This window comes from Podarcis gaigeae (assembly GCF_964106915.1).
Source record: "Podarcis gaigeae genome assembly, chromosome: 8".
In the NCBI taxonomy this organism is placed as follows: domain Eukaryota; kingdom Metazoa; phylum Chordata; class Lepidosauria; order Squamata; family Lacertidae; genus Podarcis; species Podarcis gaigeae.
Window position 1 is genome coordinate 72,860,485 of NC_139684.1, and position 18,897 is coordinate 72,879,381.

At 49.1% G+C, this 18,897-nt stretch overlaps 1 protein-coding gene across 9 annotated transcripts in view; it reads right to left on the reverse strand.

The window, feature by feature from the left end:
* MAG (myelin associated glycoprotein) overlaps window positions 1–18,897 on the reverse strand; it is a 73,909-nt gene that overhangs the window by 32,281 nt on the left and 22,731 nt on the right. For 2 of the 9 annotated variants that reach the window (XM_083751071.1, XM_083751063.1), the window contains exons 1-3: window positions 14,937–15,456; window positions 8,924–9,057; window positions 4,258–4,356 (exon numbers count right to left, since the gene is read on the reverse strand). The exons of 1 other annotated variant lie outside the window; for it this stretch is intronic. The gene's annotated coding sequence lies outside the window, so the exon portion shown is untranslated. Of the gene's footprint in view, window positions 1–4,257; window positions 4,357–8,923; window positions 9,058–14,936; window positions 15,457–18,897 lie in introns of those variants that run through there. 6 more of the 9 variants (XM_083751064.1, XM_083751066.1, XM_083751065.1 and 3 more) reach the window with 6 other exon arrangements.

Sequence of the window (18,897 nt, forward strand, 5' to 3'; positions counted from 1 at the left end):
AGCAGACTTCACTCCCCTTCTTCACTTGAAATATGTGCATTTGCTTCTTTTGTAATTAATTATTCCAAAATGCTGCAACTAGTGCACGATCAGAGACAGTGTCCAGGAGAGCCGAGGCCCACACGGGGGCATTCTGCCTAGGGCCCTCACCCCCTTCTTTCGAATTAGGGGGTGATTTATGGGCACAGCAGGCAAGGGCAGTGTTCCCCATTTCCTTGGGGCAACAAGGGAGGCTGCCTACTCCCATAACAGCCTCTTAATTACCCCATGTGGGTCGGAGAGATGGTATTGTCGGCCATCTTCCAATGCGCTCCCTAGTGGCCCCTCATTTGGAGATTATTCCCATAGAATTGGAAGGGACCCTGAGGATCATCTAGTCCAACCCCCTGCAATGCAGGAATATGCAGCTGTCCCTTACAGGGATCTAACCTGCAACCTCGGCAATGTCAGCACCATGCCCTAACCAACTGAGCTATCCACCTGGCCATTGATTGATTGATTAATACCACACCTTTCCTTCAAGGAGCTCAAGGTGGCATGCATGATGGTTCTCCTGCTCCCCATCTCATCCTCACAACAACCCTGTGAGGAAGGTGAGGAAGAAAGACAGGGACTGGCTCAAGGTCACCCAGTGAGTGTCATGGCAGAGTGGGGATGAGAACCCTGGTCTCCCAGGTCGTAGTCCAAACCTCTAACCACTATACCACACCGGTTATTATTTGTAGGCAACTCCGCCTGTCACTTCTTCCCTCAAATGGCCAGTGAGCCAATCAGAAACTGAAGCACGACAGGGGCAGCTTTAATTAGCCCACCCACTGAACAGTCTTTGTTTTTGTCACACAGCCTACCAGAACTGAAATTCTTGCAAGAAAAAGAGAGAGAAAGCAGATCTCAATTCATTCTGCATTTTGACATTGCTCTGGGTAAGGAACTGCAGACCAGCCTGAATTCCACATAGCTTTACTCCCAAATACATGGGGTTAGGACTGCAGCCTAAACTGTTGAGTTTTCTGTTAAAATCCATGGGACTAACTGGTCTCATTGGTTTCAATGAGAACTCAAGTTCAACTCGTTTGGATCCATCCATTTGCACAGTTATTTTCCACATGCTGTTAAGCACGATCCACTTCTCTGAGCAGCGAGATGTTCCAGGGACACAGGTTTGATTACCCAGGTTTGATTTCCTTCGGAAGGAGGTCACTGGACGTTCACCGGCATTTTGTAACATTTGCATTGATTTACGTATCGTGCAGCAAAGGTGAAAGGTGTCATCGAAACAGTCCAGCAGAGAGGCAAACAGTTTCTATCCAAATGCGATTTTGGTTTTAAATGAAGTGTAAGGAATCTCTATGGGAGTATACTGTATTTAAAAACGGGGTATCAGAGTTTTTAGGGGGCTAACCTGGTTGGGATAGCTGGGATAACAGGCTTGTTGGTTTCTGAATGTCTTATGTAGGTTTTTTTTTCAATTCGTTGTTCTGTATGGGACAATGACAATAAAGATTATCATATAGTATTGTATTGTAAAGTCAACTAAGCAGCAGATCTCAAGGGAGACAGCCATCACCCTAAGAGGCTAAGAGAACTCAAACTCATCTCCTAGGTCCGCCTCAGGAATGGGGAAGCCTTTTTACTCTGAAGTGGGGTGGCTGCGTTCCCTCATAGGCCACATTCATTACACATTTTAAATGCTGTGATAGCACATGACATGGCTATGGCTTCCCCCAGAGAATCCCAGGAGCTGTAGTTGGTTAAGGGTGCCAAGAGCTGTTAGGAGGCCCCTCTATTCCTCTCTCAGAGCTACAATTCCCAGATCGGTTTCTAACCATCGATTCCTCCTCACAGGGAACATTGCCTGCATTTGCCCCCTTCCTCTCCTGTTTCCCTGTGCCTGTTCTAGATTGTAAGGTGTCTGTGTACAAAGGTAAGAAGCACATCCCAGAAGCTCCACCCACTTCTGCCTCTGGCCCCACCCACCAGGGGAAAATGGCCCCTGGGATGTTTGCCACGAGGGAAGACAGCCCTTTGTTTCCCCACCCCTGATGTACCGTATTTTTCGCCCTATAGGACGTACTTTTTCCCCTCCAAAAATGAAGGGGAAATCTGGGTGCGTCCTATGGGGCGAATGCAGGCTTTCACTGAAGCTTGGAGAGCGAGAGGGGTCAGTGCGCACCAACCCCTCTCGCTCTCCAGGCTTCAGGAACACACCGCAGCCTAGGCAGCCCTGCGGGAACTCCCGCAGGGCTGTCTAGGCTGCGGATAGCAGCCTGCTTCCCGGAGTGCCGGGCGCGCTGAAAGCAGAGCGCCCGGCACTTCGGGAACACATCCGCAGCCTAGGCAGCCCTGCGGGAGTTCCCGCAGGGCTCCCTACGCTGCGGATAGCAGCCTGTCGCCCGGCACGAGGGGCGCCCTGAAGCAGAGCGCCCCGCCCGCCGGACAGACATCGGCCAGCCCCACAAGCTCGGGGGACAGCAAGGAGGCGCAGCGCCACCATCCCGCTGTTCCTCGACCTGGTTAGGTTTCCCCGACCTGGTTTTGGGGGGGAAATAAAGGGGGGGAAATTCCTTTATTTCCCCGCTAAAATACTAGGTGCGTCCTATGGGACGGAGCGTCCTATGCGACAAAAAATATGGTATATAGGTGGCAGCATAAATGAATGAATGAATGCATGTCTTGACTTCCTTCCAGAGGGCCTTCTCGGTAGTGGTGCCCACCCTGTGGAATGCCCTCCCATCAGATGTCAAGGAAATGAACAACTATCTGACTTTTAGAAGACATCTGGAAGCAGCCCTGTTTAGGGAAGTTTTTGATGTTTGATCGTGTTTTTAATACAGTGGTACCTCGGGTTAAGTACTTAATTCGTTCCGCAGGTCCGTTCTTAACCTGAAACTGTTCTTAACCTGAAGCACCACTTTAGCTAATGGGGCCTCCAGCTGCTGCCGCCGCCGCCGCGCAATTTCTGTTCTCATCCTGAAGCCAAGTTCTTAATCTGAGGTACTATTTCTGGTTAGCGGAGTCTGTAACCTGAAGCGTCTGCAACCTGAAGTGTATGTAACCCGAGGTACCACTGTATTCTGTTGGGAGCCGCCCAAAGTGGCTGGGGAAACACAGCCAGATGGGTGGGGTATGTATAAATAAATAAATAATTTTATTTTATTATTATCAGCATCAGCATCATGGCTGGCTAACTAGGGTTTTCCAAAATAGCCACCCGCCTTCCAGGTGAGTCTCCAACCAATTCCTGGTCATTGTCGGATATTTTAGATCCCATGGAAACACATCCTTGGGCATGGGTGGGTGGGTGGGGGAGTTAATAGCACTCTTTCCTCACGTCCAGGTATTGCCTCTGCATATTTCCACACGGGTAGCCCTGCTCACAGAAATCTAATTGCTCAGGGAACGCATAACAATACAGAGAGTTATGGCATAAAATCTCAGGAATTCTGTTGGTAGGATATGGGTTCTCCTTGGTGCAGAATCTAACGACTTTTGATTTACATTCAATCTTTATTACTGCTACAAGGGTCCTCTGTATTTCCAGGCAGACTCAGCAAGAATATCATATGCATAATCCGCCCCTCCGCCCCCACTTGTGAGTCGTCTCAGGAAATGTTGCCAGTCATCCCAGGAAATAATAAAATTAGTGAAATGTTATGCCTGGAGCAACTGATTACTAATCCTCAACGTGCCAAAAAGCACCTGCATTTAATAGATTCTTGGGAAATTAACTTATAAACCCAACTGTTGCCAGGAACATAGGCAGCATGGTTGTTATCGAAAAGTACGATTTTATTTTCTACCCGAATCAGCCAGTAAGTTGCTCCATAACAGGCACATTCAAGTTCCATGCAGAAAGCAAATGCATTTTTCAAGTTTAGAAAGTGTTAAATTTCTAGTCCTTATTGTTCCAGGAGGAGCCTAGGCCTGCTTATGTTTTAAAATTAAGATGTCTGTCAATCTTAGATGACGAAGGAGCTGCTGCCGTGTGGCTTCTAGCTCTCTGGCCAGACCAGCAGCTACAGCAGAGAGATGAATTTTGTAGATGTTGTTGGTGAAGCACCCCCACACTCCTCACTTATGAGAAAGGAAAAGCAAATGAATTTGCAAGCATAGCAGCATGGTGTGGAAAGATAAAATGTCAACCAGTAACACATGCAAGAGAAGAACACTCACAAAGGGATCATAGCTGAAATTGTTTTCATCCCACCCTCCTTGTACTGACGGAAAATCTTAAGCCTGTGAGAAAATATGACTCACTCAAGGGAGTTCAGATGTTCTGCGGTGGAGCTGAGGACCTAAGCAGAAGACCTTCAGAGCTACAGTTCTTCGCTTCCAACAAGTTTCAGGTTGTCCACACTGAATAGAGAAACATTGCCATGTGAGTAGGGCTTTTCACATTTCCCCAAACTATTTCCCCTCCTAAATTAATTGAAGAGATTTTGAGACCCCTATTCCTAATACCTATGTAAATGTTCCATCCTAGCAAGATAGAAAAGGCTCTCTCAATGTAGAGTTAAGGGCCCTTCTGTGACATCACTAGCCAGCAGACCAATCAGCTTGTTTCCCAAGTTGCACAGGTAGGCTGTTGCTGTGACACCAGCAGCCAGTAGACCAATCCGCTTCTTCTCTCCTGTAACAAATGCGTTTTTGCCAACTGGACCATCTAACCCAACATTGCCTACACTGACTGGCAGCAAGAGCTGTCCAGGGTTCCAGGCAGGGGTCTTTCCCATCACTTCCTGGAGATCTGAGGATTGAACCCAGGAGCTTTTTCATGCAAAGCAGAGGTGAAATCCTAGCATTGCTATATGCAAGGCAGATTTAACTTCCACAAAAGCCCAGGTGGAGTCTAAACATTCACAGCATGGAGGGCGAGGAGAGAGAAACCCACACTCAGCTGCAACATTTATGGGTTGACCTTGATTCAAACTGCCTAGTTAACCCACCTCACAGGGATGTTGTGTGAGGATAAAAGTGGGAGCAACCAGGGGAGGGGGTGGGGAGAGAAACAGAAGATCTAGGCATGCTACACTGTGCTTCTTGGAGATAAAAATGAAATACACTTGCAAGTCAGGCCTACTTGCTCCCATTCAGAGTTCCAGCCACTTGATTCTTTTGCAATCATTGCGTCTCCAACAATAATTCAGCATTCTGTACCCACTGAGCATGCTCAGTCAACGTTTGACTCTCTTTTTTGTGGTTATGCAAACATCGGTGTTTCCCTGAGTCTGCTGACATCTCCTTCTTCTGAGGGTGTCTCTTCGGATGGTGCTGTTTTGGCTTCATAAGGAACAGGACTTGGAGAAGGGAAACGACTCTTTAGCATATCTGATTGCAAGAGGATGATCGCAAAACGGCAGGACTCCCTTCTCCTCCTTTGAGCGGCTTTGAGTACAGTCGTGATCTGAATATACTTAAAAAAAGAAAGCTGAAGGAATCTGATCACAGCCGCCGTGATCAAGAAAAGGGCAATTCTTGCAATTTTAAATCCCTGCTAGCTCTAACGTGCCCAGACACCAGATACTATGATAACTCATAGACACAGGTGGCAGGCATACCCAGAGCCAACTGCATGTTCAGGCTCCTATTTGGGCCTAGCCTGTGGCAGCCAAGGCAGTGGAGAGATGCTCCTTTGCTGCCTCCAGAGCATAGCTGTCAACCATCCCAGTCCCTTATCCCAGCGCTGTGTCCCACTGCTGTCCCTTATTGATGATGTCCCTTAAATTTTCCGGGTTTCAAAGGAAGCAGCTCCTCTCCCTCCCTCCCTGTCGGCCAGGGAGGAGGGAGGCTCCAACTGTGTTGCTTGGCTGCGTTGCTCACCCAATAAGGAGTCTAAGAATGACTGGGGGGGTGGAGCTTGCATGCCTTATGCCAATCAAATCGGACGCATTGCCTGGGGACCCGCCTTTGCTCAGCACTTCCCAGTGGAGCAGTGACGGTGGTTTTCCTTGCTGCATCCCCTTTGCCAGGTTGCTGCGCTGTGGGAACCACCGCTTGAGGTCTCATTTGGCTGCTGGCTGGGCTTTCTGCCTTTGGCTTGGAGGGGCTCAGAAGTTGAACATACCTGTGCTTGGAAAACCCCTTATTTTGGCTGCTGGTCTTTTATTTTTATTTTCAAATCTGTAAGTTGACAGCTATGCTCCAGAGCATCCTCAAATAACCTTCTGGTGGCATTGCTGCACGTGATCCAGAGGTTGGCTACTCCTGACCAGAGGAATGGAAGCCTTCTAACCGAACGGCTGAACGTTTGGAGGATAAAGTCGCTCGGCTGAGGTCTCCAACGCCGTGTTGGGGGAACTAGTTCCAATTCATGTGGCCTGAGGATGTGGGCAGGATTCTCGCAGTGCTGAGCCAGACCACCTGCTCATTGGATACTTGCCCATCCTGGTTTATTAAAGCTAGCTGGAGTGGAGTGACTGAATGGGTCATGGGTGTGGCGAATGCATGGATTGAGTGGTTGCCCACTGCTTTTAAAGAGGCTACTACTTAAAGAAAGTAGTAACTATAGACTGGTTGCCAATACCTCTTTGTTGGCAATGGCAGCGGAGAGGGTGGTTGTGGAACAACTTCTGATATTCCTGGATGCGACCGATTACCTAGATCTGATACGATCTGGGTTCAGGCGCGGTTTTGGAGCCGAATCAGCCTTTGTTACCCGAATGGATTACTTTTGTCATGAGAGGGAGCATGAGATCACCGTATCTCATATACAGTGGAACCTTGGGTTACAGACACCTTGGGTTACAAACACTTCGGGTTACAGACTCCGCTAACCTGGAAGTAGTACCTCAGGTTAGGAACTTTACCTCAGGATGAGGACAGAAATTGCACACCAGCGGCACAGTGGCAGCGGGAGGCCCCATTAGCTGAAGTGGTACCTCAGGTTAAGAACAGTTTCAGGTTAAGAACAGACCTCCAGAACAAATTAGGTTCTTAACCAAAGGTACCACTGTATGCCCACTTAACTGCTTTAATATGTGGAACTGGTGCTGTTACAGGTAATAAGAATAATTCCGCATTTGTAAGAAATCAAACTTTTGGAACTCCCTGCCTACTGACACCAGGCAGCCATTTTTTGGGCACCTGCTAAAAACATTTTTATTCAGACAAGCCTATCCAGACATGTCTAATGTTGACAAATTTCAATGGGGAGTGTGATAGCTATAGACCAGTTGTAATGAATGAGGTAAACCACTCTGATACTTTTCGGTATATAGCTATGTTTTACAAATAATAAATGAAAACAATGAATAATCTTAGGAGAAAGGAACAGGAGGCATTGTCTTTCTTACTTCAGCCTTTGTACATAGCAGGGAGACATTCATCCAAACGTACAGAGGAAAACTCCCTCAGAACTACACAACCAGTCGGAGAATGTGCTGCCTCAGTGAAGATCATGCCACTCTGCCCAGTTGCTAAGCAACATCTCCACCTGCCATCCTCTTGTCTAGTTAACTAACATTAACCCTTACATTACAAACTAAATGATCCCTGCTTTTGCACTTCCCACAAGTCCAGCAACATCTGGAGACTGAAGAAGGCCGGAGAACGCTGTAACTACCACCAGGTCCTCAGAACATCCCAAACCAAGATGGCTGCCGGATGGAGGCCCCGATATGATCATCCTGGTGGCACAGTGGGAGGTGCAGGCCCTTTTCACCCATTTCCCCCTCCCCACCAGAACCTGCACAATGTCAGCCTGTGGCACCGGCCTCGGGCGAAGATCTGCTGGGAAGCAGCAGGGAGCAGAAAACAAAAGCAGCAGTAGAAGAAAACACACAGGCTCCTATTGTTGCTTGGCTGATGGTGACACCCACTTGCCTGCCTCTGTCGCAAATGGAGGCATAAGAGCGGGCTTGATCCTGGCTGGGTGCGGCCTGCGTCAAACACACAACAAAAGCCACCTGTGCAGTTATCAATACACCTCTTGTTTCTCCGACACTCCCCTCCGGCAACTGTCCCTTGCCATCTCTCCTTTGCGCCTTTCCTTCCTACCCCCACAGAAAAGTCCAGGCCATACAGCAAACCCTTTTCCCTGCACACAGCTCACCTATCTTTGTGAGTGAGGTGGTCTCTTATCTTTGTGAGTGAGGTGGCCTTTCTTGTGTCCAAATACCACCGATTCAGAGCGGTCCACCGCAGAGCACCAGACCCCTCTCCTTCCTCTGGCCATTCCTTAGGGCTGATTTGTTTATGCCGGACTTTCCTCTCTGCATCCAATCCACACACATACCCTCTCCACCTCCCGTCCCCGGCAGCTCAGATGAAGCTGATACTTAATCAGAGACACCGACACTGGGCTGTAACACTTAATCCTCAAATAGTTAAGGGCAAATGAGCAGGCAAGGTAGGGGGAGGATGGGGTTCTAGAATGCAATGGGATGCAAGAACGCAGAGGAGGAGCGCCTCTGAGGGCGTGCAGAGGGCCACCCTCTTGCCAGCGCTGCACAAAGCACTCCACCAGTCTGAGATTAAGTGGAGGAGTGTTGGTAGTCGGTAGCAAAGTTTCGGGTAATATGGCTCAGTGGTAGAGCATCTGCTTTGCTTGCAAAAGGGCTCAGCATCTCCAGGTAGGGTTGGCAGCATGAAACTTTGGATTGCTGCTGCCAGTCAGTGCAGACAGTACTGGGTTACAGGGACAAGTGGGTCTGACTGTGCTCCTAAGGTCTGAGCCCTGCCCCCAGATTCTTTCTTCTTTCTTTCTTTCTTTCTTTCTTTCTTTCTTTCTTTCTTTCTTTCTTTCTTAAGCAAATGACTAACGTGGGATAGCTCCGTTGGTAGACTATTAATTTCAGGGTTGTGGGTTCCAGCTCTATGTTGGGTGGAATATTCCTGCATTTCAGGACCCTCACAGTCCCTTCCAACTCTATGATCTTCTGTGATTAACCCTTCTCTGAAAGTGCAAAATAAAAGTCTGTGGTACCTTTAATAGTGGTGTTGAAGAGGGGCTGTCAATCTTGCATGGCACTCTGCGACTGCTAAGCCCTCTCTCTCCTGGTCTTCTCTATCCAACGTGAAGTTAAAAGAGGATGGCTGTTCTTTTTTACATCTGCCCACCTTAGAAATGAAGCAGAGCAGGGCCCATCAGGACAGGGAATAGAGAGGATAATCCAAACACGGCAAAATAATACGTGTGGATCTATGTGCGCACACGCATCAGGGCTGTGGAACCTGTCCCTCTCCAGAGGTATAGTGCCCAGATCAAGGGAAGTAATAGTTCCACTCTATTCTGCCTTAGTCAGACCACGCTTGGAACACTGTGTCCAGTTCTGGGCGCCATAATTTAAGAAGGATGTTGACAAGCTGGAATGTGTGCAGAGGAGGGAGACCAATATGACCAGGGGTCTGGAAAGCAAGCCTTATGAGGAACGGTTGAAGGAGCTGGACATGTTTAGCCTGGAAAAGAGGAGACTGAGAGGAGATCATGGAAACATAGAATCGTAGCGTTGGAAGAGACCAAAGGGTCATCTAGTCCAACTCCCTGCAATGCAGGAATTTCAACTAAAGCATCCCTGAGATATGGTAAGGTAAAGGTAAAGGTACCCCTGCCCGTACGGGCCAGTCTTGACAGACTCTGGGATTGTGCGCCCATCTCACTTAAGAGGCCAGGGGCCAGCGCTGTCCGGAGACACTTCCGGGTCACGTGGACAGCGTGACAAAGCTGCATCTGGCGAGCCAGAGCCGCACACGGAAACGCCGTTTACCTTCCCGCTGGTAAGTGGTCCCTATTTATCTACTTGCACCCGGAGGTGCTTTCAAACTGCTAGGTTGGCAGGCGCTGGGACCGAGCAGCGGGAGCGCACCCTGCCGCAGGGATTCGAACCGCCGACCTTTCGATCGGCAAGTCCTAGGCGCTGAGGCTTTAACCCACAGCGCCACCTGCGTCCCAACCCTGAGATATGATAGCCACCTTCAAATATCTTAAGGGCTGTCACATGGAAGATGGCACAAGCTTGTTTTCCACTGCTCTGCAGGGCAAGACTCGATCCAATGGCTCCAAGTTGCAAGAAAGGAGATTCCGACTCAAAATCAGGAAGAAATTTCAGTAAGAGCTGTTCAAGAGTGGAATGGACTGCCTTTGGAAGTTATGGACTCTCCTTCCTTGGAAGTTTTTGAACAAAGTTCTATCTATCCGCTTTAGCTGAGAATCCTGCATTGCAGGGGGTTGGACTAGATGATCCTTGGGATCCCTTCAACTCTACAATTCTATGTTGCTGGACTCCAGTCAGCATGGCCAATGCTCAGAGATGTGGAAGCTGTAGCCCAGAAACAACTTCTGTGTCACACCTTCCTTACTCTGAGTGTACCCCCTGTGCCTGCTTGTGGCGTGCTTCCTTAGCAGCAGCTGCAAATCCCACCCTCTGGCAGAGCCATGGTTCACTCCTGCCTTGCATCTCCCTTTAATACAGCACCTGGGAGCTTCCATTTTTATTTCCCACAATGCCTCTGGTGTTACATCACTCCTGGGCACTGTGGGAAATCAAAATGGCTGCTCTCGGCTGCACAATGTTTTCATTAAGAAAGCTGTTGCAACTCAGGAGGGAATGAGTTTTACATATAAGGCTCCAGTCCTAAGCACACTTGTTTGGGAGTAAGCCCCATGGAACACAGTGGGATCTTTGTCTAAGAACATGCCCAGGATCGGGGATGCAGAAATGCAAGGCTTGTGACTGGCTACAGAGTAATGCACGCCTGCCTGTTTGGCTTGAAAGTCTGTACAGCTAAGCTTCAGGTGGGCTTAGCGTATTGACATATCAGCCTCGAAAAATAGGACGCTGATTTGCATGTGCTGATTTATATGCACAAATGCAAATTTGGAAAATTATTACTGGCCTGTCATTTAAATTGGATTATGCTGCTTCTCACCATAGTGGGAAAGGTTGTTGGTACCTCCAGACTATTTTGGGGGAGGGATTCAGATGCATAGCAGACTTTAAACGTGTGCAATAGAGGCAGATAAAAGCATTGCGTTGCCCTCATACCCTTCTTAGGGTTCTTCTTCATTTTGAAAGAAGCCCTTCAAACAGAGGACACAAAGAAAGGACCGTACCCTGCAATGCAGGACACAGGGCCACCCTAGTACAGCTCCCAGCAAAAGTAACAAAAGTAGCCTGTTTTCATCTCTCCCCGTGCCTGCCTGCAAATCTGGCAAAATACTTGGCTTGTGGCAGCTGAGCCATCAGCTGGCTGCTGCCAGGGCGGCTGCAGAAGGCCGTGGCAGGGCTGCCCTGGTGCTTTCAGCTCCTGCCTGCTCCCAGCGCTGGCTCAGGTTACAAACACAGGGAGATCTTATCGCAAGGGCACCCGCAGGATGCAAAGGAGCTGAGAGAGTAGGGTGGGCGGGTGGCACGGGCATGGAAACTACAGGAAGATTGTGCATGTGTTTCTTGAGGTTTGAGAAAGAGGCTGCTTAAGAAGGAGGGATTAGCTGGGAAAGGCGATTAAAAAGATGGAGAGTTTGGCTGCCTTTCTCTCTCGGAGAGGAGGAGAAAGGGTCTCGCTGGTTCACAGAGAAGCTGGAGGAAAGGGGCTGTCATCCTGACGTCCTGTTGCAGAAATTATCTGTAAATCTATAGCCACACTGGTTGTTTGGTTTTGGTTTGCTGGAGAGATGGAATGGCCAGCAGAGCCTGGATCTATTTAGAATTCCTCGCCTCTGTTTCTTTTGGCTGTCATACATTCTCAGCCAAATTTGTGGTGCTGCAGATAGGTTAGAACACATGACGTTTCACCCAACCTTCTTCCACCACCCTCCCCAACTCCCTGCCACAAGGTTTGGGGTGCTTTTTAGGGAGGGCTGGCAGGACTTCCCCGTGCCCCGCCATCCTCGTGTTTCAGAACATATGCAATTGCTCCTCAAGAGCGCCTGTTATTTCTGCTCTGCACGCCGTTGCAAGCTGGAAGCGAGCCCTAAGTCAGAGGTGACTGACCTGTGGTCCTACAGATGCTGTTTAACTCCCAACTCCCATCAGCCCCAGCGGCATGGCCAATGGCCAATGGCAAGGGGTGATGGGAGTTGTATTTCAGCGACATCGAGAGGGCTCCAAGCTCCCCAGCTCTGCCCTGAGTGAACTCTGTAGGACTTGCTTCCAAGCAGATAGGCACAAGATTGCAAAGTTATTTATTCAATTTAGGGCACTGTCAACCAAGTCCACTCACCGGTGATCCTGTGATGTGTTACAACATAATTTAAAGCAAAAATTGAAACAACAATCCAGGCAAAATAAGAGTGAGTCACAATATATATTAAATATACAGAAATCAATGGACATGGATAATTTAGGGCCATTTTTCTAAATGCAAGCAAAACTCAAATACAACCCAGAATAAAAATTCCAGCACATCCATGTGTAGCAGTGGACTAATGTCCCATAAATGCCCGGACAAATATTGGCGCAAATTATACTTCCAAGAGGAGGGCACTCCATATTGAGGGTGCAACCACCGAAAAGCCCCTGTTCTGATGAACGCCCCCTGGTGGTGGAACTGTGACATTGGCAATGGTGGTTACAGGTGTGGCGTGCCCAGTGAGGTGGAGCTGCAAAGATAGCCTTCTGGCAGGTGTGCCAGGTAGGCTCCACCAATGCCTCTGACCTTGCTGCCACCTTGGACCTCCCTGCTCTTGGTAAGCGGCAGGGATGGTGACCCTGGGAGGTCACTCCTGTGGCTCTGCCCCACCAGGAAAGCTGCTGCCTTGTGTTGCTATAGTCTAGCGATGGAGAACGAGTGACCCATCAGATGCTGCTGGACTCAGGGTCCCAACAGCCCCAGCCAGCATAGGAGACGTGCATGGATGATGGGAGTTGGAGTCCAGCAACATGTGGAGAGTTACAAACAAGGAAAGAGGCCTGCGTTCCACATCTGCAGGTCAAAAGCACACCTCTTTTTCCTATTCTGTTTTAATAAAATTGCTTTATTAAAATCTGTTTAAAGAAAATTGCTGAGATTTAATAACAGCCACCACTTATGCTTTTGTGGCAGGGGAGGGGGAGGGGAGGTGTATTCTGCTTTCTAGCAACTGAAGCTGCAATCCCTAACTGAGCAGGGAAGCGAGGACCTCTAGAAGTTGCTGGCTTACAGCCTCCATCATCCCTGACCACCGGCCACGCTGGCTGGGGCTCCTTGGAGGTTTTTAAGCAGAGGTTGGATGGCCATTTGTCACGTGTGATCTGGCTGAGGTTCCTGCATTGCAGAGCGTTGGACTAGATGACTCTCAGGGTCCCTTTCCAGGAAGCCGCAGCTGTCCGATCCCTACAGTACTATAAAACCCAGTGGGCTTTCCTTCTGAGTGGGCATAAAGAGGGTTGCTCTTTATATGCATTTCAAGAACAGACCACGGAATCCTGCTGAAATCTGCTCCCCCACGAAATTGCCGCCCCTTTCTCTACGGACATCTGAAATGACACAGGCGAAGACAGGCAGCCAACAGACAGACAGGCATGCTGTGTCCCCTTAGGGCTCTCCACACTCCATTTTGAACACCTCCACCCTCTCATCATTGTCCTCTGCCTTCGATGTCTGTCCACCCAGCCTTTGAACAGTGCTCCTGCCCAATGCCATCAAGATAACTGTCAGCAGACGCTCCGTTTCTTCCTCAAGGAAGGGTCCATCTCACCCCCAGAGCCAAGGGAAACAAACCCCCTTAGTGATGATCAGGGTGGATGTCTGTTCAGACCCATCAATCCAGGGGATCAGGCCCCTTTCGTTTCCCAGGGGCTGGCTTGCATCACCCTACCTCTTCCCAGACAGGCTTCGCGTGGATAAACAAGCTGCTTGTCCCCGTTTGCAGAGCAAACAAAACAAAGCACATTTGTGTCTCCTTCCAGAACGGAGAACAGTGGCAGGAGGCAGGCGCGATTTATAGACAGGCTTCTTTAGCGCCAGCACAGCTCCTGCTCTGACCTCTGTGGCCCGAAAGCACCGGGAGCTACACCAAAGCCAGACTGCTCACGTTCATCTCCAGATCAGTTTTGCCTCCTCTGTCTGGCTAGTGGGTCTGCACAGTTTCAGGCAGAGAGAAGGCTTTTGAAAAAACAGGCGATGCCAGGAATCGAACGGGAGACTTTCTACCTGCAGAGCTCACATTGTAACACCGTGCCAGGGTCTCTCTTCCTCCAAAGGACAGAGAGACTTGCAAGAAACAGGGACCCAGCCCAGGGCCGAATATCAAGCTATTTCACTGCTTTAGATGAAGATCAATCCTTACCCCAGATTTCTCCCCTTCCCAGTTACGACGTCTTTCCCCTGATCTGGCCAAGTCAACAGGCATATTCGTTCCAACCAGTTTGTATGCAGCAAGGGAGTTGCAATCAGTAAAAAAAAGCATGATGGATGGAGCCAATTGGCCCCAAACCTCCGGCCCTTCTGTCCCAAGGGGCAGAGGAGAACTTGAGACTTCTAGGCAACTCCCTGTAGTGGTGATAAGGTTGGGCAGGACGTAAAGGGGTGTCAGCAAATATATAGCCCATGGTTCTGCTAATGTGACGTAAGAAGGGGCAGAGGTTCTTAGTGGGCTCATGTATAGCCCGCCTTTCTTCCAAAGAGCTCAAGGTGGCATGCACCCTGTTTTTATTATCCCAACAACGACCTTGCGATGTAGTTTAGGCTGAGAGACAGGGACAAGCCAGAGGTTACCCAATGGGCTTCGCAACAGGGTAGGGATTCGAACCCAGTTCTCCCAGACCTTAGTCCAACAACACCCAAACCCCCACACCACACTGGCTGTTTGCATGTGGGGCAGAGCCTAAAGCAGAGTTTGTGACAATGCTTCCACCAGGACTGCTGCGTCTGGAAACCCAGCTTCCAAACAAGCATCCTTCTGGTTTTTATATTCAGGCTGGGCTTAATCTTAGGAAAACAACTCTGCAAGAACCCCTGAAGGGGTCCTGCCCAAACTCTACAGAGACAGAAACTCCTGCTGCTCCGATGAAACTTACCTTTTAGCAGCGTCGACAGGCGTTCTCTCCTGTTGATGCTTCCAGCATCGAGTTTGGACGAACTGGGTGGGGATCTGGAAGGAAAAGAGCAAGCTGAACCGGAGCCCGGGTTGTCTTGGGAAGCAGAAGGGAAAAAAAGATTTCCACCTTGGAGTCAGCAGATGGAAGCGGAGCCTCTGGTTCGGATGCTGCCGGCTACTAACAGAGACAGGGAACTTGGGCCTGATGGACAGCAGCAAAGAGGGACGATGGAGTCCTAGCCGGGGTTGAAGTGATGTTGCAGACCCTTCTGTCCCAGGACAATTGCCACCCTGCCTGTGGGCTTCTAGGAGATCTCAAGGGTGGCTCAGCATCCGTAGGTGGAATCTGGGCAGAGCAGGCAGCTTCCTGGGCATGCGAGTGTCAGTGGGTGCCCGACTATGTCAGCTCTGCATTTCTGCAAGCGGAGCCCACACACAAATTCCACCGGCTATGTGTGCGTGTTGGGGGGGGGGGAGAGTGAAAAGACAGGCTGCTGCAAGTGGGGGGGGATGCTTGGCTTAGTACATTGGCTGCTTCTCTCGCAGCACATCTTCCTTCCTCTCTTGTGGGTGGATGTGATTTGGGCTGGGCCTTGGGACTCCCCTAAAAGGAGCCGGTTTTTAATTCTCATCCGCCTGCTCTCCTGCTTCTTGCGTTGTGCCATTATCTAGCAATCAGCTAAATACCTGTTATCCTGAGCAGCTTGCCTGCCTGAGAGCAGCATGAGATCCTAGCTTGCTGAATTGCACTGAATTCTGGGAGAGGGGCCGAGGTCTGCATGAGCGACCAGACACATAGGAAGCTGTTTTTCCTTCCGGACCCCTGAATTGGTTTATGGTTGACTCTCCAGGGTCTCGGAAGGAGAGGGCCTCCCCCATCTCCGGACTGCTGCCTTTTAACTAGACTTGCCAGGGATTGAAGCTTTAGCATGGAAAATGTGTGCCCAACCGCTGAAAGTGCCTGCGGGCCATCAATATTTTGCGGGTGGGATTAAAGTGCAAACCGGAATGTTAGGGGCCCCACCAGACTGGTGGATTTTTTAAATGTTGGGTACATTCTACATATGGTTACCAGATTTTTTTTCAATGAATCCAGGGATTTTTTTAATATTTTTTTTGGAAGCTGAGTAGCAACAGGGAATCAGTAGTGGGGATGGTGAGGCGAAAGACCCTGGGCCCAAGCACACATGCATATTGTATAAAGGTGCAAAACCCTGTGAAACATAAATGCGCAGCGTTTTTGAAAAACTGGGCTGCCTGTGACTCCAGAGCCTCCCCCGAACTATTAAAACAGGGGGGACAGGAGATCGGGGAAGGCTCGGGAGTCATGGGCGGGTGGCACGCCATTGCCCAGGAGGGGTGCAAGGTGCACGGTTTCTCTGCCGGGCAAGGTGCAAAGCCCTTCTTTCACACCCTGCGAAACAGTTTTTTTAAAAAACTGGGCAACTGCGTGCCGCCTGCCCGTGACTCCTGAGCCTCCCCTGATCTCCTGCCCGCTTCCCCCTTTGTTTTGACTGAAGGGCTTTGCACCTTGCCTGACAGAGAAACTGCTCACCTTGCCTGACAGAGAAACTGCTCACTGGGAACTGTAGTTTGTTCAGGGTGGTTAGAGTTGTTAGGAGATCTGTATTTTTCTCCCAGAGCTGCAATTCCCAGAGTTCCCTGGTAAGAGTGACCGGATTGTTAAACCGCTGTGGAAGTTATAAATCTATGAAGGGAACTGGGTGTCCTAATAGCTCTCAGCGCCCTTAACAAACTACAGTCCCCAAGATTCTTTGCAGGAAGCCATTGCTGTTCAAACTGATAAAATATTGCATTAAATGTACAGTGCAGAAGGAGACTATTATTGCAATAGCAGTGGATTTATTCTGCTTCACTTTGTTCTAGGGTGCTTCCCCACTTTACTTCCTGTCTGGAAGGGCTACAGTGTAACTAAAGCAGGACAAAAATAAGTAAACAGGAACATTTTGGGTATAAAAAGCTACAGGATTTCAGAGGGAGATTATGGGATGTGCACTGCTTGGAAATAAGCAGGATGTCCACTCTGAAACAGCACTGAAAGTGGGAACATGTGTGGCCGCCATAATAGCATCATGAATGTGCAATCCAAAAGGATGTCTGGAGGGGCTGTTGGTTTGTGCATTTAAAGTGGATTAGAACAAATCTCCACTAAAAATGAATCAGACTGTTTGCTGTTAGGAAAGTGGAGGGGAAATGCATAGGAAGACATGTAAACACCCCACCAGCAAATCAAGGTGAGTGCAGAATGAATGCTCATTGTCATATAAACAAAACAAAACAAGCACACAAAAACGACTACACATTAGTCTAACCACCACGTAAGATTTGTGCAAGCAAATTAGGGTTTGTGATCAATAAATAGGTTGCCTGAAGGATCCCTGAGCTACAACCCCTCACCCAAAAGAGAGGACCATGGTGCTTTTTGTTGTTGTTGTTTAGTCGTTTAGTCGTGTCCGACTCTTCGTGACCCCATGGACCAGAGCACGCCAGGTACTCCTGTCTTCCACTGCCTCCCGCAGTTTGGTCAGACTCATGTTTGTAGCTTCGAGAACACTGTCCAACCATCTCGTCCTCTGTCATCCCCTTCTTCTTTTTGCCCTCCATCTTTCCCAACATCAGGGTCTTTTCCAGGGAGTCTTCTCTTCTCATGAGGTGGCCAAAGTATTGGAGCCTCAGCTTCATGATCTGTCCTTCCACTGAGCACTCAGGGCTGATTTCCTTAAGAATGGATACTTTTGATCTTCTTGCAGTCCATGGGACTCTCAAGAGTCATGGTGCTACTGATGCCCTAATTGCCCTATTTTGTTGTCCTTATATTTGCTTTTGTGTGGATAGAAATTGAGTTCTCCAGGCATCAGGCTCCTTTCCAGGGACTCCAAAAGTTAAATATCTGAGCGGATCTCTTGGTTGTAGGGTGTGTGCACTCAAATGCATGTGCATGGGTGCAAAGAGTCAGAATGCCGTTTCCCTCACAGCCCCCCTCAAACCGCCACTCCGGATACTATATACATCACCAAATGTGGTTGCTGCAGCTCATCCTAGGTCAAAGCAGTCAGATCCAATGACGAACCTTCTCTTAAGTGTTCTTGGGAAAGGCTGCTTTGAAAGCCAGTGCAGGATAAGTTCTCTTCGAGCAAATTAATGCAACATTTGGAAGGCAGGGAAGCTATGCATCACTTTGTGTGCGCACATGTACCATACACTCAGTAATGCTTAGGCTGTGAAAGTATCACCTGCATACACATACACAAGTTCCCCTATTTTTGTCTGCAAGATGCTGGAGGTGAGAACGCTCTATTTTCAGAAGTGGAACCATCTATTTTCTCTTTCCAGGTGTGGAATCAATGGCCATTGGCTATTAGTCAGGAGAAGAGGGAGCTTCAACCAAATGTTGCAGTGTGGAGTGCTCCCTGTTCAGAATCCCAGCCACCCCATCCTATTTCTCTGCCCCATCCTCCTTTTCCATTCTTTCCTCTCCCAGCAGATGATCGGCACCCTAAACTGGCTGTATTTTGCTGTATTGGGGCAGGCGGGGGGAAGTGGTTTATATATGACAGTGATATATGTTGTGTGGGATGTGATCCATGAGAGGCAGTCAAGTACAACATTCCTTGAAATGCTAGAGAAGACATGTGAGGGAATCTTTGGTCCAGCCATTCGAAACTTCCCGTTCCTCCTGGCTGGAGCATCCTTCCTTTTGCATATGATAGAAGGTGTGCGTGACTTAACCCGTCCAGGTAACAAAAGGACGGGTCATGCAGCAACCTTTCCCCTTTTTGACTTCCTTCTTTGTTTGACCAGCCTTTTAGCTAGGACTGCTCTGCTAGCTCTCAGCTAGCAGAAGCACTGGGATTACTTCCCCATATGGGGTAGATCCACATGTACATATTTGTAACTAAGTCTGCCTTCAGAGATCCAAC